The sequence below is a fragment of the Venturia canescens genome, chromosome 3, assembly GCF_019457755.1.
Source record: "Venturia canescens isolate UGA chromosome 3, ASM1945775v1, whole genome shotgun sequence".
In the NCBI taxonomy this organism is placed as follows: domain Eukaryota; kingdom Metazoa; phylum Arthropoda; class Insecta; order Hymenoptera; family Ichneumonidae; genus Venturia; species Venturia canescens.
This window is the reverse complement of record NC_057423.1, coordinates 11,676,261-11,704,050: the sequence shown is the minus strand read 5'-3', so window position 1 is coordinate 11,704,050 and position 27,790 is coordinate 11,676,261. Positions and strand designations below refer to the sequence as shown.

Below are 27,790 nucleotides of genomic sequence, written 5' to 3'. Positions count from 1 at the left end.
TTAGGCACGCAGTTCAGTTTCCAACATAAAATATTTTCACTAGTGCAAAGGTATCATCGTTTCTCATTGAATTGGTAACATAATTACTGCGGAGATTACTAGGTCCAAAATTATGTAATTTTAGGAAAATTCGTAAAAAAAATGAAAGCAACTTAATTAATACTCGATGCTTTTTGCTGGGAGCTGCGAATTCACAATCAGTGAATTGTGAATTTCCTGAAGTATAGGACGCTGCCCGAGTTATGACGTAATGTAGGTAGTGCACAAAGTGAGCTAATACGAACTATATACTCGTGGCAAATGTTGAATCTATACGCAGTAGGAGTTTCTCACACTGCGTTACTCAATTACGAATGCTGTGGCTTGTGGGTGTACATGCGATTGAAGTGCTCGTATAGGAATCCAAATAACTCGTCAGTTACACACTTTCCTACCTTCAATCGAAATAGCTAAGGGAAAATGTCGTGGAAGCTTGTGGCGAATTATGATTGTCCTTGGAAAGTTCGTTTCGCATTGTTCAAATTCACTTTCCAAGACTGAGCTCCTCCAACTGAATTTATTTCCTCACATTGAACTCTGATGCGTGAATGGAAAAATCCACGTCTAGTGTGCGACGAAAGTTTGCTGAATTCACATACTCAAAGATGCATTGTTACTACTAAGCAGAGCACAGTGAAAAAGCTCTGACGCGAAGTGTCACTCGTTGAGCCAAAAGTTGTACTGTTAAAAGCACCACCTCGATTTTGTTCCAGAAGCGAGAAACGAACAGAAATAACTGGTCGAGCGAATAGAGCTGCTGGGACTTTATGTTGCGCGCACCGTTAATGATGTTTCATTCAAACTTTCTGATGTTCCTCTATGTTGAGCCAGAAAATTGTTGTAAACTGCCGAGGGCCGAGAGACAGCCGCGTGGTGAAAAAATACAGCACCGATGTGCGAGGGCAAAACTGTTCCATGTAAAGTCGATAAATTCCAGATGTTGTAGCATTTTTATTTTTTAAATCCCTGTAACAACTTTTTGAGTTTCATTTCCCCTTTCCGGAAAGCGCCCGCAGGTTTTTACACACCGTTAATTAGAGGCCTTTGCACGAAGAGGGAAAGGGAAGTTGATCCTGATTTAGAACGATGAGATTCCTCCCAAGTTGCACCCTTAAATAGGCGATTTTTTAATAAAATAGGCTCGGATAAACGTTGCAAGTTATGACCGTTTACTTGCCCACAGAGAGAATTATTTGACACCAGTTTTATGATAAATCGGAGAATTAACTGTGTGCTCGTTCCACAGAATTCTTCTCCGCGTGATTCCCAAGATTTATGGCAAACCGCCCCGGCAATTATTTTTATTATAATTCTGAAGAGAATGGTAAAATATAAAGAGAGTCAGGTTTATTAGAAGGAAGCCTGCACAAACGCATGGGAATCCAATCGGTTTGGCAACGTCTCAGATTACATGATCGATGTTGAAAAAGTTGGATCGGTTCGACGACATCGATCACTCGTCAGAAGATCAATTTTTCTCCCCAACTTTCATATGGAATTTAATTCATCAGAATTTTCGAAGAACGTACAGTTTTCGTCTGCGAGAAATTAGATTTTGCACTTCTGCGGAAGATGCTCACAGAACTATATTTCGGATCTGACTATACGAATGAAAGTTTCAAGCGATATAAATCCGATCGAATGGTGGCTGACAGTTAAATTCAGATATGTGTCTACGTTAAATTTTCGAAAGGGAATGTTTGTATCGAAAATATAACTGACATATAACTACGTAGAAATGGAACGTGTCTATAAATATTCATTCGATTCATACGCTTGGCCGGATTATTGTTCGCGTTTCGTTTGATCCTGGCGGATTTAAGCTTTATACGGACAGCTCGAGAACTATAAAGCACGTGAAGTTACACTCGAGATTCATTTCCGTTTCGCCGCACACTAAGCGACTCGTGAAAACGGTGGAACGAATATGCAGCGAGTAATCCATTTTTTTACTGTCGTATTCTATCCTGGCACATTGAATTCTCGTCTTTTTTCTGTTGTTTTATGTACTTTTTTTAGGAGAAAGAACATTGGGAGCGATTGAAAAATATTCTCTTAAGGCTTTTGTTGCATGTGTGATGGCAGTTTTACACTCTTTCTTGTAATTATTCCATGCAAAAACACAAGCGAGGAACGATATTCGTAAGAAAGTTGAAGTACCCCATGCAGAAAAGAGAGCTTAAAGGTTTTTAAATTAGACCAAATCACGTGAACTCCTGGCATTATTTTCCTTTTCCAGTACGATATACTTCGGCTTCCAACACCCAATCGTCTTCCGCATACGTACACGTATATTCATTTATATACATATTATTTCACTTCAGGCGATGAAATTGGAACGACGAGAAGTGTCCGTGGCTGAAGCAATTCTTTATAAAGTTTGATACGTTCTCTGCTCGTTGAGGTGTAACAAACTCAGCCTTATCATCTTCTCCCAGCTTATAATACGTTCGCACTGCACTTATTTTCTCTTACCAACTTTTACTTTTTTCATTCCATTTCTATTTTATTTTTTATTCCGAATCATTTTCAGTTAACCCTATTGATCGTCATCAAGTTCGTTGGCTTGCGATTTTCATTACTTTCGTTCATTTTTATGCGCCTCCAATATTCGACACGGTTAATAAACTTTTATTCTAAATGGCTTTAGACATATTTACACAAGTGTCAATCATAACTTTTCAAATGATCAATAAAAGCCATCGAATCTATTTCATTTCGAATACATACTTTTAAATTATATTTTCGCTTCAATTTATATTTGTATTATGGAACGCTCAAATTTTAAGCAATGAGGCACGTCACTCCGCGACTTCCGTCACGTAAATTATGATCGCGAGCGAGTGCGGGATCGCATCGTGAATCTCCGAAATGTCAAAGAGTCAATTAATCCGAGCAGCATCGCATAATTGATACGGTGACATTGGCATAACGCGGGACAATCTATTATTTAAGCTTATTTCGTAAGGCTATCCGGAAGTGCACGAATATAGAGAGACCGGAGAAAATTTGGATCCCTTGCGTGACTCATAGCTTTAAGGTTTATTTAGATGGTGGTCCATTCATGATGTAATTGAAGGTTCAAACACGAGCGGAGAAAAGCGGTGGACATGAAAATTCGAGGAAAAGCTGTTGTGCGAGGATATTGACGTGACTGAGACCAGAAGAGCGAGAGAGAGAGAGAGAGAGAGAGAGAGAGAGAGAGAGAGAAAGAGGGAACTGAAATAGGTCGGTAAACGTAGGCGAGCTAATAAAGGAAAAGATGCTAATGAAGTGATTATACATCTCGACTTTCCATCCATATTCATATTACTCTCGAGGAACGTCGAGGCTGAAGGGTCTTCACTACAGCAGAGCTCTCCTAAAAAATTGTGGCCTGCTTCCAAAAACACACTGTTAAACTTCAAATAGTATTGAGCATAGCAAAAAGTTTATCTTCAACCGAATTGTTAATTTATTATCTCGATAGTCCATTAGAGCTTTCCACAGATTCGCGAGAGTTCACTGCAACTTATTCTCTGCTTAAATATACGATAAACGAACAGTGATTTATAGACTCAACGTTCAATACATTAACCGATGAAAAACTCGCGGATGCATTTCCTTCGTGTATCGATCAATTATTCACCCCGTGGAAACGGATTCGATCCACGAACTCTCAACAAGTAATTTTCACCTTCGTGCATATCCCCGCCGTACCACCCTTCACCTCGTTCAATACAACCCCCTCTCTGTCTCTCACTCTACTCACTTTTTCTCACCCCACCCTTCATTCACTCACTCTCTTCCGGTTCACGACACACCATGCATTTCTCTCATCCAGTATCGTTCAACTCCCGTTTTCCCAATAAAGGGTTTACTCATATATAGTCGCTTATGCGACTATAGAGGCTTATGCCGAGACTTTTCTCGCGTGACTGGCAAACCTCCAGTCTCACGCTTGCACACCGGTAAATCTACCCCAAATCAGCCTCGTTATGATCATCATCGTCATCCTTCACGTTTTACCCCTATTTGTTTGATCTACGATCTTTTACTGTCAAAAACACTGCGCAGAAGTTCAAGTTCCTTGACATTGCGTCAACGACTTTGATGTTTATTGATTTTTTCTTATACTCCTTCGATTTTGGGAATTTGCACTTGACTAAATGGATAAGCAACCCGAAAATCTATATTCCAACGTTGAATCCAGGAGATACGAATTTATGAGCCATCAGACTCGTTCGATTGACTTCATTTCTTCAGTTCCTAATGAATTTTGTGGGAAAATAACATTTTTCGGATCGTATAATGGACGCTGAATTCACTTCCCTTTTGCTTTGATTCTACTGCCCGTGATATTGAGATTGGATTTGGAGATAGTGTTTAGTAAATTATTCATTATCAGTAGCTTTTAGTAGAGTTCACTACTTAACCATTCGCTCAAACGGTAAATTGGTATCTGCGCAGTGTAGACGAGTTGAGAAAGTCTTATACGATGAAAAAGTTTTTGCCAAGTTGTACACCGGGATGGGTTTTTCCGGGAGAGTTCTTTCCCCAGTTTCTTCGGCGTTCAATCGTCGATGGAAGCTGTAAATAAACGCGACGAGTATAGGTAGGGATATTGAAAATTCATCAGGTTGAGTGTGAAGTTGCGAATTAGCGAACTTATCTCGCGAGAATTTTTAACGTATTAACGGGAAACGATAAACTATTGAAGCGATATTTAAATATTATCGATCCAATTGTAATTGAAATAAATATGTTGCACGAATTCTGTATTGAGCTCACAAATGGAGTTCGTAGGCGTTTGGAATAATCCGAATGAACTTCTTCTCTGATATCGTCATCCCATGCATTTTCGTTCTTTTCACGAGGATTCAATTTGCTAACCCCGATTAAAAAATGTATTGATTCAATCTGAGCTCTTTGCTTTATTCGTATATGCGGGATAAAGCTCATCCACGAGTTAAGGGATTAAATGGTGCAAACGCCGAAGATTTATTTCCAGTAAATGGTCATCGTGCGGGCGTAGAGCCCAATCGGTATTGATACTTCTAATGATTCGCGTTTCCATATCGATTCGCCCATCTGGATGAACGGATTTTCCCATCAGACAATCGGCGATAAGGCAGAAATAAAAAAGCTCTTATCCATTCTCGAGTTTTATGCTGGAATCATAGTGCCATAAAATACATTTTGATTTTTGTTATTCAAACGGGAAAATTTTAACGACGAGCACAGAACGAGCCAGCTGAATTGATAAAGTTGAAGCTGTCAAAACTCTTGAGCGATTCCAGGGAGCATTTGCCAATTGGAGTATGAATTCTTGTTCCGGATTCTTCATTCATTGAGTTCGTCATGCCAGTCGGAAGCATATGAATCGAAGTTTCTATGCAACCGCGAGAAATCTTCCTGAGAGGAGTTTCTTTCAACGTTTCGTCGCGCGAAGAGTATTCGAGCATCTGTAGAGCCGAACCACCCTCTTCCTGAAAGCGATTCCAAGGTTTCGCTCCGTGCTTCCTGCATGTCAAAGTCGATTCTCGGAGGACTGGATACCTTTCTGAGAATAATGATGCCTGAGGAAGTTAGTGCACAGAATCTCGTACAAACTGTTAGTAGCGATCCCTATGTGCATACACGAAGGCTGATACCAATTATGAAAGTTGTGCACTCAAAAACTTGTATTCTCGAATAGAATATTTGAAATTCTGCCCGATTCTCGCTACACCGGCTCCCCCTGGCGGCTTCGTTCACTCGACTGCTTAAATGTCTGGAAAACAACTTTCCTCTGCTTCACCAAGCAATTTTCACTTTATTTTTCTGACGGAGTTTCTCAATTGAAATTACCAAGTTCACGTGCAACGACGTTTGATGACTAATTAGCAATTTACACAAATTCTTCATCGCTACAGCTGGGACTTTGGTAATCCGATGTTATTCCTCGCACAATGCGAGTTGACTATATCAACGGAAATGGTCCCCGATCGCAGCGAATCTATGCTGAATAAAGGAGGGAACTAGTGTCGAATGAAAATCGAAACATAACCTCAAAGGCTTGACGCGATACTGGTAACCCGAGCCTTGGCTCAAAGTTAGTTTCACGCATCAGCCAATCTCGACACGCGGTAGTAGATCAAGTGCCTGGCTACTCTCAAATGTATCGGAGCTGAACCGTTTTAGCAAAGCGTGCAAGGGAGCGTCAAAATATTACTGACACACAAAATGGTTGGAAACTCTTGTAATTCGATGCTCCGTAAAGTTATATGGGTTCAGCCTTTCTGTTTGAGAAGGGTCCATGTACAGTTGGGTTTTTTGAGTGTGCGAGTTCCAGAAGTGTATATTTTTCTTTTGCTAAACTACGTATACAGTTTGTATGTAAATGTAAGCTACTCTCGAACCGTGGCATAAAAAAGGCAAAAGGTTTCTCCAGTGTCCTAAGAGCCTCCTCTTTTCTGTATCCCCTTGCGTCTCGGGTATCTCATCACAAACTTCCATTTATGATACTGTAAAACTCACGAGCCCTTCGCAGTAAGCTTCGAATTTATTGCACCATTAAACCGAAAGATCTCATAAAATATTCGATTACGTATTTGCAAATACAAAAACAGACCGAACGTACCTTCCGAAAGTTCGATTGAAGAGATTCTCAAACTTAGAATCAAACGACTTTTTTTTATCGGTGGTCGTGAGGCACTCTGGGAGTAAATATTCTTCTCTGACATTGAGATCGATTAATAATCGATTAGTAATTCGACTTGCTTGGGGAATTAGTCGTCAATTTCCGTTTTTCAGAAACAACTTTTCAGCCTAGTTCTAATTTATTTCTCCCAATCGTTTTATCCCATATTTGACCGTACGAGGAACCTTGAACTTCGAATAATGCCTGATCCCATGAGTTATGTTGAAAATGTGTATAAACGAAACCGTTCGAAGGTCGTCGCGTTTTATGGTAATTTCGAAATTTCGATCGCAAAAGAGCTGACGTTACGGCTCGAAGATATTCGCCAGGAATTCAATAAAGCTTTTCTACATCCGAGCCAAATTATGCCAGCGATGATAGCACGAAGGAGAAGACTGGCAACGAAAGAGCATATAAAACACATTCGTCGAAACGTAATTATTCCCATCGTCGTATATCTAAGATGTGCGAGAGATATTACAATCTCGGAAGACAAAGTTGGAGCTTTCGCTGGTGATTTTATTGCAGATTTCACATTCTTAAGCAGCTTTTCCAGTACACTTCCCTCAGCCTGCGCTTCGATACCGTCTACACTCGCTTCTGTCCGATTCTCCTGCCTCAGCTTTTGTTTGTAACTGACTATATCTCGACTCGTAAATCACACCTACTTATTAGAAACTTGTAGTCCGGAAAACTATATAACATGCTTGGATGGCTCGTCCATTGAGAAATCAATGACAAAACCTCCTCCCCATTAAACCTTGTATAAATGGATTAGCAGGTACAATATTGGTGAAATTGAAACCACGAAAATTATCCGACCCGAGAGCCTTTATGGGCTACCAAGCAGAATTGATTCCCTAAACGAATATGTCACAAGTCCACAAAATGTTTCATTTTTTTCATCCATCTCAATATCTGCATGGCGTCGCCATGAACTTGCAGTCTCTTCGCTGTTATTCCACGGTATTTTTCGAAAGGATAAATGTTTTTTTTTTGTACCACAGATGTCTAGTCTACGAGGAAAATAAAACAAAAGCCGATAACGTGAAAAATGTGACGGATCATTTCCATTAACATTATTCACATTTTTGTTCTCTTGCCAAGGAGTACAACATCGGTATATTCTATATTTATACTAGCATGTCTCTTAAGGATTCTCTGTAACATTGTGAAGGGTATGAAATTCTCGTTAGGTCGTTCTACATCGACCTCACTTTACTCTCACGTATCTTGGTTATCGATATTTCGTAAAAGCAACCGTATATCAAATATATACATGGTTTCATGCATGTAGCTCCTCATCCTACAGCACACTAGTATCACACCATCTAGTACATTGTGTATCCCATATCCCGGTGCACAGGGCTTCGTCGTAAACATCTCCTACGAGACTATTATGCACGCGAGACCTCAACTTCCGTCATTTTTGAGAATCGACACGTTCCGGAGGAGAAAACGATCGATTTAACGTTTTCACACTCGAGCTACGGCAGTTATAGGGGATTCTTGAAACTTCGCACTTCACGTGTTTACTTTGTCGCAGTTTGCTGCTTCTTCTTTCTCTTTGCACTTGACTATCGGAGTTGACTATTCCGCAAATACTGTAAAAGTATCGTCGAAAAGCGCATCAAAGAAGTATCTTCTGTTGAAATTGTTGTTTGACTAGCTCTGCGGGAAATATAAACTTTGTAGAGAATTTATGAATCACTATTTTCGAAGGATCTGTGGTAAGTTCTTCGTTATTTATTTCAGCTGGCGGCCTAGATGTGAAAGTGACGTGGTGATATAATTATTGTTCAACAATAAATCTTCATTGAAATAATCTGATGGGGATTAAATGTTAACGATAGGTAGATGACAGTTGGAAATCTTTCTTCTCTATTGCGCCTCTCAAATGGTCGAGTTTCAGAGGGGCTGGAGCACGAATTTTTGGTACAAATTTGAATTCAGAGGGATCAAAGAAGCATTAATCTGGATCGAGAACAGCAATTAGTGAAAATCGCGGCTTCGGGGTTCCGAGAAGTATGCAGGTCTGCTCGTTAAAGAACGTTTGATGTTCATTGATGAGAAAGTTTTCGAAATACACCAGAGAGAAAAATATTTGGATCGACACAGAGTTTGAATGTTGATTTAGCCTGTGCACGTTTATCGCGGTGCATGAATTCGTGATCGAAGCATTTCCATCTATTATACCAGATGCTTCAAAATATCGGCTAATATCGCTCGGCACTGGTCAGTATTCAGGCAGGCTTTGTGCGAAAGACAAAATTTCGAGTTCTCCTGTTGCCTGTTACATCATTTAAAACGAAGCCATTAATTTAGTCGCAGAGAAACAGGAAATCGAGGCTACATCCAAGTCAATCGAAGTAGATTAAACGAAAGTGAAAAAAGACCCAATGGAAGTAGAGTAAGGAAGAATACAATTTGGAAGGGTCGCAGGCAATTCAGTTCAAAGTGAAACAAATTCCAGGGGAAAGCTAAATCAGATTGTAGAGAAGAGGAATAAAAAAAATCGAAGCAGAGGACGAAGTCAGTTCGGAGTGGAAGGGATGCTGTGCAAGGAGAAAAACACGTCAAGCTCATCGCAGTATCATGAACGACAGAACATATATATCTGCTAAACTGATCCCCGACACAATTCTCTCCTTCTCTGTTTGCCTCTATCTCGCACAATCTCTAGACATACCACGAATGATAAACGTGCTATTCATGCAAATTGTACGACTATGGATTCAGCATCAAGTTTCTAGGCTTCTGGGATGATTGCACGACTTCGGACGGAGAGCCAAATCTTGCGGCATGTGCCGCGACGAATAATGGGTCATTAATAGCCGATCGGTAATTGACATCCGGTTAGCGTCGCATCTTTATCAGCCTGATTGATATCGAATCGAATTGTGCCTCTTCAATCAAAGCAGGGCTTGATAATCGTACGATGCGTCTCCGTTGTCGAGTGGAATGCCTCGAATCATGTTGTTTCATGAGCCTCAATCTCTGGACTGGATTTCACACCTGCTGTTGGCACTATGTTAATAGGAGAAAAGATGCTCTTTATCCTTTATTTCAAAGATGTTGGAGTATTGCATTAACTCCCAACGAAAGCGACGTATTCAATTCCATCCTCTTTAAGCACGGGCGTCATATTCTTCACGGAGGAATCCAATCACTTTTTTCTGACTAATGACCAAGCGGAGCATGATTTCAGCACTTTCTTTTAGTCTTTTTCACTTGAAACTATTTTTCTGTGTAAACGATTATGGGAAACGTTCCTCGTAGGTAGGATCAGCGATGGGATTTCCACCACTGAGTCCGAACCAGCGAGGGACTTTTTAACAACTAAATTCTCATGCAACACGAGTCCAGTCCGAAGAAGTACGATTGCGTTTTACGGATAAGGTGGTTAGGTATGTAATTCCATAATCTGACACTCGTAACTTTCACTTTTAGGGTCCATTCCTCTCGGCTGTACGAGTATTCCCCGATAAAACGATTATGAATACGTTTGCCCTTATCCCAAGTTTCATAAATTCTATTGTAACGGAGTATGATGAAGAAAACGTTTTCATTTAGTGCCGCTAAATAGTTTGAGAAAATGTGTTTAAGGGGATGGATCAGTCGGTATATCGCAACCGTGTGTGCGAGAGAGACGGCTGCAAATTTCAAAATCGAAATTCTTTGACTTAGTTTAACCGATTAAAAAAGGTCAGCTGATTTTTCCAATTGTCCTGCGTAAGCTGACAGAGTCTTTTTTAATTGGTCAAACTGTGTCAAAGAATTTCGATTTCGAAAATTCCAAGTTAGGTTTGTCGACTGACCCATACTTTTAAAACATTTGAATAATTGTTTGATCCATCGGTGGCGAAGTGAGAAAGACATATGGACAGATTCAAAACTTAAAAATGAAAAAATTGCTACAGTCATCAGCAATTATCCCATCGATCCAAGTGACGTTTGAAAAATCCTTCTTCCTCCGGAATCGCAGTACTGCCAAGAAACAGCTCCGGGTATCAAGATACGAAAATTCTTCTGTACTCGAGCAAGTAATGGACCAACGTGCATACAGATTACATTGAATTGAACAGCGTCGCAGCTCCATTTCAGTATTCAATCCGAATGGTATTTGCATCTGCGTTTTCCCCTGGTACAATATCCTTCGTGTCATTTTAGAACATTCACCGTCTTGGACAAATGTTTGATCTCGACGTCCCAAGATGAACCGTTACAATATAGCATGGCGATTACGAAAAATGACATTCAAACTCGTTCGTAGGAAACACAAGATCGTCGATACGATTCGAAGTACAATCTTTGTTCATCCTTAAGATTGTTCATGCACGAAAGGATTTTGTTAAGAAAGTGTTGAAATTTAGACAGAGTTTAAATGGCTAGTCGACTCACACGCGCACATCAAATTTTAAAGGTTTCGTCCTATCGGTTATTGAAATAAACGTGTTTAAATATGAAAAAAAAAATACACAGGGTTATAGAGACTGTGCGTAAAAAATCGTTTATCTTTCCATATATAACGAATAAACGTTTCTTACGAAGTTTATGAAAAAGTACACAATAACAATTAAGTATGTAAAGAAAGTTTGAGAAATAAAACGAGACTATTGTCTTACTAGTAATAAATATATATTACGTTAAAGATTGAACGAAATTATTCGGCATTTTGTTTCTTCTTGGCTTGGCCCATTCCTGTCATAGCCTTCTGTATTTTTATTAATACTTTTTTCTTCACTCATTTCCCGTTGTCTTTCTCCTTTGCGTTCACTAACGCGATTTTTTACATAAAAAACTATAATATTTTAGCCAGGGACGAATGAAATTTTGGGTACAGTCAGTGATGGATCTCCGATTAATTAATGGCTTGTAATTTCATTCGCCAAAAGATAAGTTGAAAAAATGTATTTACTATTCCGCATAAATAACTCTGTCATTAATTCAAAGTGATTATATCTTTCAAAAAAATCGATCCAACTTAGACATCGATAAAATACGATCTTTCGGGTATGATCTACCTTAACATTATTTTTTTCTCTCGAAAAGTATAAATGCGATGACTTCTAACAGTAGTTACTAATTTACCACAAAAATTATTCCTATTTTGTAACATAAGAAAAGCAGCTCATTAGTTACTTCACGTCTTTGCATTTCTTCGAAATCTTCAGAAGCTCCTAAAACGACGTAATCCTTTGCTCAGCTCCATCAAACTGAAGGCTCCCACACGGTTTTTGCTCCGAGTGTGACAGACACTGAAATATTTTCAAGCCCCCATCTTCACACGACGGATCAGTAATAGCTGGTGCTTGTTCTTTCTCGACTGGTTTCTCGTTAGGGTGACTGTACCAGGGCTACCCACTTGACCATAGAAATGTTGGACCCCTGAGACCACATTGGGTCGAAGCCACACAGAGATTCGAGCGTGACAGTAAGACTAGTTACCCTGGAATATCGACTTACGTATCCCAGAGGCGCCGTTGAAAATAACGATCCACTTCTATCTACCTCCTTGCAATTCTTGCATGGGCAGAGGGGCAAACTTTGAATTTCAAAGTTTGTGCTTGAGGTGATGAGAGTTGTTGCATCGCTCTACCGAGGAACGACAAACGACATGACTGATATGTTTATTTTCTAAATTGTTCAAGGAACGTAATAATCAGGTAGAGAATTGTCAACAAGAGCTCATACCTTTGGATAGCATGAGTAAAATCCCGTTCTTATCGAGCGAATGATTAACCTCATGGAGTAATATATATTTTGTCGAAAATAAACAAAAGCTCGTACGTTCAGTTGCCGGAGGGAAAACTCACTGTTTTCGTTGATGAATTATTCAGTAATTTGGATTTGCATAACTGATTTTTTGGACACTGAAATTTCGCAATAGAATCGGCTGAGAAGTTTTTCACCGCTTTTGCTCATTGGTCCGTTCGTAAAGCTGTAGTTCACCAAAGACTCTGTATCGGGATATCTCGCACCATGTTAAAAGAAGGTCTTTCAAACTGGTCATAATTCCTTTGAATTTATCGTACCGAATATGACATTCCAGCGAATTTTCGAAATTGCATTTTTCTCGTCGGAGTTTTTTAAAAATATTTTCCTAATCGGTATACCCATTTTACCACATAATCGAAATTCCGTTTCCTCCTTGCTCACTCTGTCTTATATTTTATCTCGTCTTTTTTTTCTCCCCCAGAAGGGAAATGAAATGCAGAGCATTCCAGAGACAGGGATGATATTGCTCTCAGGTATTCTCGTTTCAGGGAAACTCGTGTATCCGTAAAAATGGAAGACGCGATTCATGCTTATCTCGAACGGTATAGGTTCTCCGTAGCTCGAAGTAAAATTCAGTGTGCAGTTCGTATAGTTTTTGGGATAACCTCGAGCTCGTACAGTTAATACAATCTTAAATTGAATCGGGTATGTTACGCGGACTTGACTATCGCGCTCTTATTACAAATGGATTGAACGTTCCATTATTATGGGTCAGTCGATCTATACACGTGTACACGTACGACGCGAGGGAGATTGTGAGTTAACTAAAGGTAGAGAGAGAAAGAGAGGTGGAATAAGAGCGAGGAGAACGGAGAAATAGAGAAACAGTCGGAGGAAAAGAGACCGGGGATCCGATGATAGGAAATGATACCAGCAGCTCGCATTTCACAGGCAATTCGAGCTGTCCCGTAAAGCACATGCCGGATAAGTGAGGGTTGTACTTCTCGAAAAACGAGACAGATACAAATAAATAAAGTAAAATAAAACTGAAAGAAAAATGATAGTGTACAAAATACATAAGTTTTTTTTATGGAAATACGTGCTCGTTTGTTTGCTTTGACAATTATCTGTTATTCTATTGAAAAAGAATGAATAATAAGGTTGGAACTCGTCTCGTAAAGCCGTAAATAGAACAAGTCGAGGTTGTTGAGCCGCGAGGAAACCAAGACGCGCATCAGGAAATACGTTTGCATTATACGAAGGATGAACTCGCGGCAAGAATGCCTCCAGCTAAGCTCCTGTGCATGCGATTTCGGTCGGAGCTTATTCGCCGCATTTCCAGTGACAAGTTGCTCCCAATGTTCATGTCATCTTTGGGAAGGTTTGTTTCTTCATTGTGGAATGAAATTAGAATATGAGAAGGGGAGAAAATATTTTTTAGTAGCAAAGTTATACGGTCTCGTGGCTGCTCGTGAAGTTTCCTACGTACTACTCGTGTAACTCGTGAAATCTGAGCGGGAAAGTTTACCCATTTAGCGGTGTCTTGTCGCAAAAGAACACAACTGCATAGCAGAAAATACGATTCAGGTTTCTCACCAATTTATCAACTTTTCAGTCATTCTGTTTGGCTGCGTGAGTTTCACAGACTTCGCGAAATAGGGTAACGAGAGTTGTGGGTTATTTTTTGATTACGCTTTTCTCCTAACTTCTGAATCGACTGAAATAAATATGACTTTTTTATTTTATTTTTCTCATCGTTCTGCTCGAAATTCTCGTCAATTGATTTCTCAGTCGCGAGAGGCGAAAGAGAAATCAATTGACGAGAATTTCGAGCAGAACGATGAGAAAAATAAAATTATCGTAAAAAATAAATATAAATAAGTAGCACATCAAAATTATCGTAAAAAATAAAACATAAAATAATTCATTTTGATGTGCTACTTATTTTCTGTGGATTACCAAACTACTCGATGAACCGCTCTTGGAATAGTTAATATCTGACGAACGGAAAGCCTCGAATACCGTTCTTCATTTGATACGGAAGGTCAGTTTGATGAAAAGCAAGTTCTCATCGTGTTTATTGCGATTCGATGATCCAAAAGAACGATCGCGCTCGATTGAACGTCCGAGAAGCGGAAGCAAACTTTATTGGAAAATGGTGCACGCTTAGAAAAAACGGATTTCACCGCTCTCTGGCTGAACAGAAGTCTGGCATTGATGTATTTGATCAGCGGGGTTCACAGGTAACTTCGATGCATCGTGTGTATCAGTTATTTTCACCTCGCTCCATTTCTACGGCTAAATACTTTTTCGTTTTTTATACAAATTTCATTTATTCCCTATCCCCGAAGATATAAAACTCGGGCTTTCCTCAACGATTTATCAACACTATTTGTGAACTTTTCATACTCTTCTGGTTTCTTCCTCGCAGTTATAGAATAGACAATCGTCGCCAGAGTCTCGCAAATGATATTCGACATGAGCGTTTTTTCCTCAATTTTTTTTTTCAAACATCCATTCCTGAATACAAATGAATTTCAACTTTTGATGTTTCTGTATTCAAAAAAATTGGCGCAAAGCCACACGAAGTTGACCAAAGTTTCTGAAATAAGAGTTGATAAGAATAACGTAAATTGCAGCTGCGCGCGGACACGAGAGAAAGAGAGGAAAAGGTGACGAAAAAAAGGAAAGGATTTTATTAATGCTTAAACTTTGCACTCGAAGATTTTAGAAAATCAGTCAAGAAGAACGAGACAAAAAGTCGCGAAAAACTTTTTGGACAGTTGACCTGAGTTAATAACGCTCCGGTGTTCCGCATTTTTTCATCTTCACTTTTCTCTTTCGTTCCTTTTGCTCAAGAAACTTCGTCGTATTGCGAGTGACTCACAGTTCTTTCGATTGGATCATCGCTCAATCTTTTTCGGCCAAGAAAATTCATTTTTCAAACGAGCCCAATCATTCTTTACGTCATCGTACCAACATTATTAAAACAGCATTTCTGGCAATAAATATTTGTATTCAGTGGTCACATGACCAAAACAATTGCAAAAGGAATACGCTTCCCCTGGACTGGAGACTTCTTCCACATGAATTTCACATAAATCATGCATAATGGAAGTTACGTAGCTTTATATCGAGATATGTACAGTCGTATCGATTCGCCCCTCTCGGAGCAGGTATTTCGTCCGCAAAAGCTCAAAGGAGTCAAGCTGCTCGTCTTACCATTTATTTTGAGCTCAAAGGTAGGCAGTACAGAAAAACCGGTAAACGAGAAAAGCATCCAGGGAAAGGTCGGTTTATATATATTCTCAAAAAAATCAATCTTGCTCTGTATATCATTGAAAGCTGATAGTTTTGAAATGAAAGTTGCAAAAACATTTTCCACGTTGGAGCTCTATCTGGAGACTTGTATCATCAACCAGCAATGGAACGTATAGTCAGTTGAAATGCTTCTATTTTCAATCCTCTTTCCCGTGAACTGTGATATCAGTTTCATTAGTATCAACGAACGATTCGTTGTGTTTTAAAAAAAGCTTTATAAAATCAATCAAACTTTTTTGCTGTCTAGATGTGCTCGTCGATGGGAATGACGTTGCCCAGTTTACCATCGCTTGGTTCCCTGTCATATTATTTCTTATCTCATTTCCCGTTGCATCTTCATCGTTTTTTTTTTTTTTTTTTTTTTTTTTTTTCATTTCGTCGTGAAAAACCGGCGGTAATGGGTGCGAAGTTTCACGCGAGAATGGAATATTGATGCGTTTCTAGAGTGGCAGTCGTAATAACGAAGATCTGCATTGCAAACGTAAATCACGTCGGAGTAAAATGTGCTGTGATCTCGTCACCTCTCATCTTTTCTTCGCACCCACACACAGGCATCTGGACCGCGGTTGCACATCGAGTTTACAATCTTTGCGCAACATCAAAGCACTGTGAAGATTTTTTATCGTGTAAATATAGGCAAATAAGTCGTGTATATATAAGAGGAAACTCGGAAAAAATAACATTTTTGACGCCACCGATTTATGCTTCGTATCACGAACAGCACTCGAGCTTACATAAAAACGGTGTTTCTTACTTTCCTCAAAATACAAGTCATAAATCATGTTAGATCATACGATTCCGTGTTTGTTTTTTTTCATTCGAAACCAGACAATATTTTTGTTATCCTTGGAATATTAAATTTGCTTATTTCCAATAAAATATGTAGATGAATGAAGATAATCGTCGCGTGTATTCGAATATTGCTCAGCGAAGAAGAACGAGTTTTAATATTTTTTCGAGGATCTCTTATCAGCTGATATTTACAACTTTCGGGAGGCTGCGAATGAGATGAAAAATCTTTGTTTTCATCGTCGTAAAAGTCTCCCTAGAAGAAACTCGTTAACTATGAATCAAAGAAGTAACACGTTGGGAAAACTAATGTTTGGCCTCGTTCATACATGATATCTCTTCAAGCTCGGGAGCTTCGCTAAGGAGATTAGTTAACTGATGTTACTGCTACGTAGTGACGGAACAATCGCTCCGAGTTCCATTCTTTCTGCCTCCTATTTTTTTCTTTTTTTTCCAAATGAAGAATAAAGGTGTTTCACCGTGTTCTACAGTCGGTATATACTTTTTTTCGGGACACATCTGTTCATCGTCGAGGTGAGAAAAAGGGTACGCGAACACCAACTCATATACCTTTTTTCTGTGATATATGTCTCTCTTGTTTTACGCACAGAGGAGATATAGGGTGAACTGTATGCGACAAGGCAGTATGTCAACGGCAACAACGCTCAGAGCCAAAACACGTAAATTATTTCAGACGAAACGAGATCCATGACTGTATTTATCTCTGCGTATCCAACTGTCTTTCTCTTTCACTCGTGTTTCGTGGCTCTTTGTGTGAAATCCCCTTGTGAATTACAGAAGGTGAATGTGATGGATGTAATGAGAGCGAGAGAGAGAACGGGACTGGGGGAGAATCCGTCGCCCGAAGTACGACAGTTTTTGGACTTTTTTTTTCGTCTGTGAATACCCCTGTCGTTATGCTCGGTAAAATTGGAGAAAATATCGAATATTATATTTGCGAATAAATAGAATCGGGCTTATGAACAATGAGATTGAAAACCCAACGGAATTTGTTGGTCTTTGCGTTTCCGTTCGGCTCCTATCCGCTAAACCACTCGGTTTGGAACGAATGAAAAATGCGATTTTTAACGAGGTCAGTTTTGCGACATTTGCAATTTAATTAATCTCCTGGCGGTAAATTAATAGTGTACGCTTTATAGCTACGATCCAAGAGGAATCATATTCGAGTTCAGGTGTCTGCAATTTCCTGTGGTTAAATTGGAATTTTTGTGCGAATCTTGTTACCAGAGGAAAATGTGAATCGGTATGATATATTTCCTTTTTTTCTACTCGCTAACTCTCCTGATTGGATATACATTGAGGAGGGAAATTCTACCGGATTAACTTGGATGAGTTTGCGACTGGATATGCCGCGATGCAGTTCATGAGACGCGAGTGAAATCGATGACGAGCCTCTTCTTTCTCTTTCACCGTCTCCTTCCTCTAGGAAATTGGATAATTTCTGGTGGATAACTACAACTAACGAGTATTTCACGTAATCTCATTCCTTATGATAAACAACTTTTCTTATTTGTATGAAAAATAATGGAAAGCAAAAAAGCGGTGAATGGCTAACGAGTCGTCACTTTAAGCAGTGCATTTAAAGTCGGAACAAAGGTGCACTGTGAGTTGTTTGTTCAAAAGTAGCGAATTCAGAGGATATTCATCGATGAATGAGCCGCCAGAAAATGGCAAGGATTCCACTCTGAACAAAGTACGGTCTCGTAGCTATGAGGACATTGGTTTGAATATTCATTGATTTATTCGATCGTCAAAGAATAATTGATTGCACATTATTTATTCATAAGCGAAGAAAGCAATGAAGGAAAAAGGGTCGAGAAAAAAGAACACAGGAAAGGCTGATGAAATTGAAAAGTTAGAAATTGAAGCAGACAACGATGAATTATGTGCGCGAGGGGATGAGTTTCGGCTGCGAGGGTAATACGACCGGGAACTGGTCAATGCGCCAAAAACGTTTAAGATCAACGTGTGCCCTGCACTCTCGCTTTAATATTATATATTGAGGACTGAAGCAGAACTGAAGCAAAACCATCGCGTACAACGGCGAACAGGATGTTCCAGCTTCGCTTTTGGTGCTTCGATTTTTGTATAATAAATGAAGCCAGCGCTCCACATTCGTCATTCACGAGTCGAACAGCGAACGATGTGTGGCTTTTCCCCAGACAGCTTTTGTAAGGCCTGAGGGGCGACTGTTATTGGCAGCTACTCGATTATCCGATTATTTCTTCCTCGTTCATGAAAAAAATGTATCGAACAATCAATTATTCAATTTTTCTATCCGCAGCTGCTCGTTATAACGTTCCGTGAATTCTTTACGTGCCAACTTCTGCATTTGTCGGTGTTCTATAAATTTAATGGATTTTTACTTGCGAATTATTGATAGCGGATGTCATCACATAACTTGAAAAATTTCATCTTATTTTTTATTTTTCTTTGTTATTTTATACGCCCCGTAGATCATTTTTTGTGGAATGAAATCGCGGGGCTTTTTTACCAACTCGGAAGTGAGTTTTGGTGGAGGATTGTGTTCGCAAAGTACGAAAAAGGAGTGCATCGAAAAGCCCAGGATTTTCGTGCTTTTTTTTTCATCTTTGCGCAAAACAAGCACGTTATTTCGCTATTGCTAGATTGTTTCGCATATTAAATGCGGCTGCAGTCGCCAGCAATATATGCATGTATGTGTTACGTAAAATTATCCGATATTCTCGTCTCTTCGCAGTCATTATGTTCTCTCGCTCCCATGGCTTTATCGGAGCTTTGTGGTCCGAGGATCCAGGCCGATATCTAGTTGCTTGATTTTCCTCAAAATCCCTTAAGCTCGCGAGCATTGGCTTCGTTGAGCTCGCATATGTACCACAAGATTCTCTTGTTAGTTCAGATCAGTTGGCGTTGCATTCGGCTGTACTGTACCGAAGCCAGCTACATTTTCGTTTTCTTTTTTTTATCAATATTCAAGCTTTGTGGGAAAACATTGAGTTAGCTAATAGATTAAAAAAAAAAAAAAAAAAATCAAATTTTTGCACAAATTTTCAAAATTGACAAGCCAAATTTGATAGGGGAAAAAATTGAATCGTCACTAGCTCGAAACTATATTCGTGACATGATATCTGGATAGAAATTATTCTCCGATTATTTTACGAAGCATATTTATATTTATTTGGTGTATTCGTTGAGATTAGTTCTGGAGAACTCGAACAACGGTAACAGGCTTTAATCGAAGACACAAACGAATAAACTGACCTGACTGCACTCAGATAAAAAAATTGTTGATACAATAATAATTCGTGTTATTGGAAGAGTTTTCTTTATTTAACCGCAATGTTTTTCGCGAGAATGAATCTCCAGTTTGATCTAAAACTCTTTTGTTCGTTTAATCGTGTATTTAACCTTGTGATGATCATAAATTTCATTGCCACCCCGTCATGCCATATTTCGTAGTTCCAATTGGCTTTTTTTTTTCTTAGTGTAGAAATAACCGAGGAAAAAATAAGCCATAATACAATATTTATGAACTTTTGCTGATTTTCAATGTTGATAGGCCAGTAACGATAAGTTGTTCCATCTGTCAGCCACAGTTATCACATACATAATTATATATACATTTGGGAGTGTTTGTGATCGTGGTTTCACCGGTTTCACGGTAATTTACACTCTCCAGTCGTAATCGTAGTTTCTATGGAGGAGCTTTGGGCCAACTCGCAGCGCACCAAGCATCAACTGTCGCATCTATATATGTTTTATCTCCCGTCCAATCTTCATACGAGATATTCCAGGCTCAACGTGCAAATTCCTCGGATTTATCTTTTCAAATAAACCTTTTGGACTGATCCATAAATTCATGGATAGTTGCAGACTTTTTCCTCTTCGATTGGATTCTCTGAGCGATCTATCTAATGAAAATAAGAAATTTCTTTAAACAACTCTATTAATATTGGTGGAAAAAACCTAGAAATAATAACTGCTGTCAAAAAACCATGAATCTAGCCGCACTGTAACTTGGGAAATAACTTTGGCTTTTTTATTCCGGAAGTGTCCAACTAAGCTGAATCACTCGATATGCCTAATGCTTATCTATCTTTGTACATGCGTGCATAGAAATACATTAGGTACATTGTAGTAACGTGGGATTTCGACGTCCAATATCGAGATTTACGCTTCCGATTAGCGTTTGAGAACTGATGATCCTCAAGGGTGTTGTGTGAACGAAACCGATTTTCAGATCGTGTGACAAACCAAAACGGTAATGAGATGAACTGGCGATACAGGCTGCAAGCCTGCATCGAAATGATATTGCTCCAGAATTTCGAATTTCAAGTTTATCAATATTTTAATCAGCTCTTCTGAAGCAGTCGAAAATGGATGAAAATGATAGCAAGCACATTGGACAATTTTCTTGTGAAAATTTCTTATTGATTTATAATTTTTAAGTGATTCGAAGAAATTCGATTGAAAAATGTGCTTATAATTGAAGGCAACTCAATTATTTTTTTTGTGAGGGTTTCAACTGCGCTCAGTCAATGATAAATCCTTCTTCCAAGTTTTCTTTCACACGAACTACTTTCGTTCGCTCGTCCAACAGAGTGAAAAATAGCCCTTCCCTTTTAAATAATTATTCGGAAAGCTTAAAAATGTGGAAAAAGCTTCTTGTCTGGCACTTACAGATATTTTACTTCGACAGAATTTTTTCTGTTTTTTTTTCTTGATAGTTTTCCATCGAGAGTCGACGGCTTCATCCCTCAAGGGAATAGAACAATAATTGATTCGCTCCTGGCCAATTTTTCCAACAACAATATTCTGCAAGTGAAATTCGAAATTTTTGCAAGTGAAAGCACTTTTTTTGAATTATATCCCCGGAATATTGAGTGGTCGAACAATAGAAAAGCCGAAAAAAAAGTATTTTTCGATGTTAGCCAGTGGTATAACTATATCGCTTTTAAAGAAGGATTCAAGGCAATCAGAGCCGCAATTTCCATTGGAAACGAACGCGACCTCCACACGGAGTTCACAAACGTCGTCCTCCATTTTTTCCTCATACTCTGTTTCTTTCCTTGTTTTATTTCTTCATCCCTTTCAGTCCTGGGATTTATGTGAACAGGTAGAATGTGTCAGGGATTTTTTCTGTGCGGCGTTCTTTTTTTTTTTCTCTTCCTACAGCTAGGAGCAGGGTGAAGGAAAATGGAATCTCTCTTTACAAACGAAGTTTACCAATCTGTGTTTCGTTCACAAAAATATTGCACAAGTTTCGACATCTCGTTCGGATTCCCTTTTTTTTCCTGGATATGAGTAGTGCTCTTTTTTATTTACATTTTCGTTCTTCGCTTCGAGAGAGACTTCGAGCTACGGAAAGGTGTTGAGATTCTACCTTTTCAGACACTTTTTTTTTTTCACCTCGACTCGAGCATAATTGTGATGCCAAAAAATGCTCAACTTTCACTCTGAAAGTGGGAAAAATATGATAAAAGTGTTCCCGAGGGACCAACGTATAGAGCCACGCAAAAACCAACTGTCCCTTTTTTTACTTTTACGATCCTTCAACTTACCGAAATGTGGCACAAAATGAAAAGGATGGAGAGGAAAGTAGCGCTCGTTCCAGAGGATACAGTCCAAGTTTTCGAGCTTCAAATCTTGAGTGAAAACTTTTATCTCTGCTTCACGAAGCATAAATCATATTCAAGAGTCTTTACGATCACGACGTTAAAGTGCATCGGTATTAAAAGCATCTGTAAAAGATTAATCTTACGTGTATTATGATAATTTGGACCCTATGGAGGAAAAAATGCCCTTCATTTTCCTCCAGCAGGGAGGAGAAGTTTCATTTAAAACTATATGGACGAAATATTTTTAATCTCAGAGATTCCTTGCACCTGCCTCCACTGCACTGCGCTTAATACTGTTTCGTTATGGTCCTTCCGCTACTCTAGTCCCAGACTCTTCAACGGGGTCGTTGCACCCACCTTAATTTCTCCGATTTTCGGTAGGCCGAACAATTGTTTTGGGCAAAAGTTATTCCTCAATTTTACGACGTATAAAAAATAAAACTGCTGACAAAGTGGGTTGAAAACAGTTGCAATTTAAGGTACTATGAATTGTTAACAATTATCAAAAATTTGACTCATTTTATTTGTTCAACATTGTGGAAGATTTAAAAAAAATCCATTTGTCGAAATTTCCTTTTTGTACTTCTAATGTGGCAAGAAAGAATCTGAAGACTGCATTTATATATTTTTTCCTGACCCACGAATCAAAGTTCATTCAAAGTGAAATTTAAACCGAAAGAAATGTGCCGCTGAACAAGTTAAAGTGAAAAACTTTTTACAGATATAATGCTTGACCTTTTTTAGGTGGATTCTTCGAAGCGATTAAATAATCCAACTGTATCTCGATTGAGGAAACCACCTGTAGCGCATCAGCTCAACACACTTTTCCTTTCTCTCTTCCTCGCTCTTTTTTTTTTTTTATTTTTTTTCTCTTAATGCCGACTGCTCTTTTCCTACATTCTTGCGCTATAATTCCTCCGAAAGGTCGTTTTCACGTTGGCTCATACCTTCTTACTTGGTACAGGAAAATAGCAGTGAAAATACTTTTGTCGTAGTCTGAGAAGAAAGCAATAAAATATTCCATACGTCAGAAAACTTTCGCTGAATTTCAAAGCAGATTCTAGCAAGTAGATAATGGGAGAAATCGTGCGATCTCCTGCTTGCTGTTGGTTTTAACGGTGGAAGGTGAACAAACTTCGGCTAGTTCAAATGATTGAATTAATCAATAATTCAATTTTAAGAAATCCAAGTCTATAATTTCAGTAGATTAAATTCCTTTAAAAAAACCACCAGAGTTAAGCAGCTTCGGGCGAGACCACTGTTTGGATGGTCGATGATTTAACCATTCACTACCAAGTGCTGAGAGGCACTTTTCCCGAGTTTCTGGTGGCGTGGATCAATTAAAACTGGGTAAAAATCTGGTCGCCTGTATCGCGATGAGGTTTGCCACAGTTTTCTTTGTCAACGTTCGATCGACTCGACGTGTATTGGAAAAAATGTGATTGTGCGCAGAGCTCTCGAGGAACCTTTGAAGGAAATGGTGAATAAGAAAATTGAAAACGAATGAAATGAAGCCGAAGTGTAGATATGATTCGTAGGAACCTGCGAGGGCATACGAAGGAACAGTAAATACAAAGAAAAAAAAAAGAAATAACAATTGCGTCATGAATAAATGAGACATTTTTTTGCGTGAGGCTATGCGGGTATGAAAAAAGCATCGTGACACACGAAAACTCTATGAACGAAAGGTCGTTGCTTCGGTTTTGTCCGACTTGTTTATTTCCCTCTATCCTCAGATGAAGAGATAAGCCGCCATAATTTACTCTTTGTTTTAAATGCAGTGCAATTGTAAAAACGTTCCATGACAAAAACTTGAATTAGAAAGTTGAACGATAAAAACTCTAGCCTCACTGTCACGAGCTTTCATTATCATTATTATTTCTCTTTGGTGAAAAAAGGTCAAAAATATATATTTCCATGCAAATTGAGAGATTCTCAGGTTAATGTATTCTTTGCTAGGTGGGATGAAAAGTGGATTACCCACATCGTAGATACGAGAACGGCTAAATGTTAGGCCAGAGAGGTTCCAACTTTTCTCAATCTCGCGCCTCGTCTACGCAAAGAAGGCGAATATAAATATCGCTTTTTATTCTTCTAGCGTTGACATTTCTTCGAGTATATTTTATATCCAAAGAGGTCATTCCTCCTTCCTGCATAAAGAGACGCTCCACATTTTCGGTTAAGCTGACGAAAGCTTCGACAGCAATATGGATTAATTGTCCAAAAACGTTGAGAAAATTAGCTGTCTCGCTAAAAGTCTGCTTCAGATCCATCAATAAAATAGTCTCTTTAAAGATTGTCGAGAAAAATGTATAAATGCCAAAAGATTCAGTGGATAAAAGCTCAGCTATTGATTACTCCGAGAATACTTGTTTCCCTAACGATGTTCCATCTCTCCTGGCTTCATACTGACGTTGTATACGGTGGATTCGAGACACACGATCTTTAGCGACAAACCTACATGTCTGCTGAGCCGGTTAATCCGGATTTCTCTTGTCTGACCATTGCGGAATTACACTACTGCATTCGGAGAATAGATACTCGGCTGTCTATCTCTTTACCTCGGCTTTTCTTCTTCCTTCTCTCTGTCTCTCGCCCGCTCTCTTTCCCTGTCTCCTTCCCCTCGTTCCTCCTGCTTCCCTCTTTCGCGTGGGCTTCCATGTATCGTCCCAGTATACAATGTTCTTGTCGCGTTCAGCAAAGCTTTCAACCTCATCCGTAACCAGTTGACGTATACGCAGCTGGTGAGCATGGATTGTAACCATTTTATGTCAATACAGGCATGTATACGTCTCGATATTCTCATAGCAGCTTCGATAAAACAGACAATCAAATTCCAAATGGAAATAGATAAAACCGGGGGGCGTGCATGCGTTGTGAACGTGGCTTGTGCACAAATTGGAGTATAAAATCATGATGCAGGATAATACCCTTTCCCTTTCTCTATATTGATTCTCAACTATGTGGGACTTAGTTTATTGATCAGGTTAAATCTATCAAAATGGAAACAACCGGGCATTCACGCGATACTATGCCTGAACAAACTTCCATATTAAACCCGAGTGTGTATATGCTTACACGAACCGGAACGGGCAAATATCTCAGAATTGTGGCGTGGGCTCATTCACCATTTATCTTCCTCTGTGCAATCGTCTATTTACCTATGGCTGTTCGAACCTCGTTGAGAAAAGCGGACTGGATTGGAGTGACGAATCTTTGACGAACGGATGATCCGAAAGTTTTTGATCATTTGTGAAATTCTCTTTTCTGTAACACCGTTGTTTCATTTTTTACTTTGTTTTTGTCCTTTTCTGTACTTTCCTGTATTTATAAAACATTCGGAATATCTACTCAACGTCGATTTTATCTCTGCGTTCCTGTTGTTTATCGAAAAGAAAAAGAAAAAAACACTAGCGAGTGGCGGCTATTGTTTCGTTTAAAATCATTTTTCATCCGATAAAAGAAAAAAGGGCTTTTTGGATTGTTGTGTCGGTAGTCGCTCCGGTCGGAAAGGATCAATGGTTGGAGAGACGAAATTGGGGTTGTTCGTGTTTGAAACTAAAATACACATCCGTATCCGTAAAATATTGAAATAATACGGTTTTCCGATTCGCTCGCATCAAAATTCACAAACAAATCTGTCGATATTGACATCGAAACAGGTGTATGCTGGTTCCGTTTCTGAAAAATCGCGTGTATTCAATATTTTTGTTGGAAACTACAGAGATACGTGAGGAGAATATAGAAGAATGGGTTTTTCATTGGTTTGTTATTTATTCAGTCAGAGAGCGTAACAGTAATGAAGCATCAATGTTAATACGAACGATGTACGACACTGAGTTCACGTTGTGATTCACCGGCCGCACGTTCATTATCGCTAATGTTCACTCGTGTGTTCGTTCGTGCAAAAACTACTGATTCAACCTGAGGACTACGGGTAGCTTGCTCATCGGGAACTCACCAAAAGCAAAAAGAACATTATAGCTTCCATGATTTTTACCGCAAAAATGTCTGCTGCATACTCGTCCCAAATTTTCCGAATGCGCATAATAGATTTTCAATAATTCTTATTGAATCGCGGTAAATTAATTCAGTGGGATTATTCACATTTGGGTCGGAATGAAAAGCGTATGAGTATTTGAAAGGTAACATGAGAGGACTTCTCTACAATTGAAATATTCGTGCATTGTGGATGAAAAAAGAATGGATTGTGCATACCCATCGATCGAGTTCCCAATTAATTAGTCAATTGAAAGAATGCGTCGGGCAAAAACACGCTTTTGAATAGCTTTTTTGGCGTAGAAAAATAAAGATTAATTATTTCTTACGTTCTTGAAAAACCATTGCACTTTTTTCGTATTGGAAAAAACGGATAATCACTTTTGACTGTTAAAAGTGACAAAAATACCTCAGACATGCAGTAATAAAGGGGAGAGATCGGTGTCTGGCTCTAACAACCCTCCAAAGCCACATTTTTGTTGGTAGACAGTCCCAGCTGAAAAAACGAAGCTCACGAGGGAATGACGAAGGAAAAAAATGTCGAAGTAAGCCGTAGATGTTTCCCTGAAAGGTAGAAAAGGGCTGGATCACGTTGAAAAACGGGCAACCAGAGAGCTATTCAAGGAACATTTCGAGATTGTACCATCGGGAACTTTCACCTCATTTTATCAATCCACCACTCCACTATCCTACCTCGCTTCGATCCTTTTTATTTCTTTGAAAAACATTCATCAACGAGGTGTTACGAAACGTATGATTGAGACTTAAACTCTGACCATTCCACTGTCAGACCGATGATTGTTACTATGAACTTTGTTAAACGGTCTGAACTGGTTATAAATGGATGAAGAAATGTAGCCGGCGCTTCGTGAATGTCAAATCAGTGAGATAAATGGATCTGTCGAAAATGTGAGATTTTAGAAAGATTTCAATCGATGTCAGTAATTATTAGTGACATTAATGAAGCTTTCACAAATAATATGTCCCCCTTTTATCGTCGTATCAAACGTCCAATGACCTGCGATTTAATCGCATCCGCGAGAGGTAGTTTATGTTCATTTATAAAACAGGCAGGTACGTGCTGTGCCGGGTGTGCTGCATGGACTCGACGTTGAGATTTTTTTTCGTCATTATCGTCAAAAGAGTATAAATAGTCTATGAAATAATTCAGGTGAAGAACAAACGAGCGATCGTTACTTTGGTGTGTCTTTCTCTATTTTTTCCTCAAATACATTAAATAAAGATTGTGTAATGTAAAAGGAGAGTAGACGTAGCGCAACACGAGAAGCGAGAAACAGTTATTCGTCATTTTCAGGGCAAGCAATGCCGCGATATTGCTCATCCTTTTATCAAATCGGGTTATCGCGATTAAGCGGCTTTCGCAAATCACTCTGCTGTAGTTTTGCTTTCTTTTGTTTCATTAATCGTGGAAAAACATTATCAAAAATTCGATTCAGTGAAATAAATGATGTGAAAAGTCAATTTCAGACAATTTCAGTGAGAAATTACTGAAAAAAATGACAGAATCAAGAGCAAAATTTACTCGTGGAATATAAAGCGAGTGAAATACGAAAAAGAAGATACAAAAATTCGAAATTTTTAAAACCTGCATTCACAAAAACTGTTTTCGTTGTTTCGTTTTACT

At 39.0% G+C, this 27,790-nt stretch overlaps 1 protein-coding gene and 1 long non-coding RNA gene across 4 annotated transcripts in view; both read right to left on the bottom strand.

The window, feature by feature from the left end:
- Nucleotides 1-27,790, bottom strand: part of LOC122407411 (metabotropic glutamate receptor 2-like) — a 99,200-nt gene that overhangs the window by 58,717 nt on the left and 12,693 nt on the right. The gene's annotated exons all lie outside the window — the stretch shown is intronic.
- LOC122407415 (uncharacterized) lies at nucleotides 19,895-27,545 on the bottom strand. Of its 2 annotated transcripts, XR_006260194.1 has the most exons (6): nucleotides 26,555-27,545; nucleotides 25,308-25,413; nucleotides 24,708-24,887; nucleotides 22,090-22,269; nucleotides 21,755-21,984; nucleotides 19,895-20,435 (listed from the first exon to the last, which is right to left on the bottom strand). It is a non-coding gene; the product is annotated as an uncharacterized lncRNA (long non-coding RNA). The 2 variants fall into 2 exon arrangements; XR_006260193.1 differs by having other exon boundaries at nucleotides 24,708-25,413.